Raw genomic sequence first — 1,601 nt, 5'->3', positions numbered from 1 at the left:
ATAAACAATGACTATATATATATGATATAAAGATGTGTATAAGAGACGGGTACACAAAATGCCCAATCCCAAGACATATTCCTTCTGGTGGTGAATTGGGCAGTATACTGGGAGACAATCTTTTAATCTTTTCCGAAAAGTGTACTGCGTTTGTTAAAGAACAAATTAACGTCTCATCCGAAAGACGGTGCGCTTTTGAAACTTGGAGAGCATCGATGGGAATTGAAATAGAAACAATCGTATCAAGCCAAGCTTATCAACGAAACGTTCCTTTACTGTTTTTAATATATACATGAAAATTAGGCCTACATATGTTTTAAATATATATAAATACATTTTTCAACGTTAAAGATGAGGAGGCTGTGAGTGTGAACCATTCGTGATTCGAACCCCGGGACTTTCTGCTGTCTATGCAGACGCCTTTAACCAACTAGGCCACTGAGGTTTTGTTGGGAATTCAAATCCGATTAATTTTTGCACTCACGCACATGCATATTAAGACAGCACCAGTCCTTGATGCATGGCAAATAACAGAAATCAATACGATACGCCCTCTACTTATCAGCAATTGACGACAAGACCGAAATAATGCTTTTTATTAATAATGATGTGATAGAGATAAATCTTGCGGTAATAATAATGCGGTTAAGTTAATTCTTGTCCTGAGAATGGCTACCCTGTATTTACAAATTGCGTTTTACTTGTAATTCTGAACTGCAGGGAGAGTGTTTACTATTATTCTCCCTAATCATTCCATTTTTTTTGTGTTGTTTTGATTTTGTTGGTTTTAATGATTTTGATTATTATGGTTTGATTTTGGATGCACCATTGATGTGATGTGATGTGTTCCGCTGTTAAAAAAGCGTTTTTCCAAATAAATATTATTATTAATAAATATAAACAATGACTATATATATATGATATAATGTAGAGGCATCGTAATGATGGGTGCACGTATATCCCGAATACTATAAAACAATACGAAGTTAATCAAAATAAAGATGAACACGGTGGACATTTCAGGATATAGAAAATTTATTCTACGAATATTTCAAGAGCTCCTGCTCTCTTCATCAGCTGATGAAGAGATAATGTATATCTGCGATGGTTTACATATAATACATATAATTTAACAGTAACGGCTATTTTGATTTATATTGTATGTTACTATTTATCTCCAGATTTATCTTATTTAATGAATCTCGTCGGAGGCATTTTATTGCACAATGTATCTATTTATAGGTCAACATTCGTTGATAGCTATGGTACACGATGTACCATCATGTCCTTTATTCGATCATATTTACCTTTCTTTGATGATTTATGTATAATTTAACAGTGTTTACGGCTATCTTGATTTTGGCCTATATTATATATTACTATTTATTTCCAGTCGTAACTGCAGATTCATCTGGTGTAACGCCCTCTCGAGGTGTCCTATTGTGTAATACAATGTACCTGGGGTTATTTGAATCTGTTCAACCATTAAGCATTGACAGCGAGAGTTCGCAGGTTCGAATCCCGTATGAGGAATTTTATTGCACAATGTATGTGTTTATTTATGGACAACGTTCGTTGAGAACTGCTACACGATGCACCAT

The sequence above is a fragment of the Anneissia japonica genome, unplaced genomic scaffold, assembly GCF_011630105.1.
Source record: "Anneissia japonica isolate Jap-2015-1 unplaced genomic scaffold, ASM1163010v1 scaffold287776_len302883_cov198, whole genome shotgun sequence".
In the NCBI taxonomy this organism is placed as follows: domain Eukaryota; kingdom Metazoa; phylum Echinodermata; class Crinoidea; order Comatulida; family Comatulidae; genus Anneissia; species Anneissia japonica.
Note: the sequence above shows the minus strand (reverse complement) of the source record.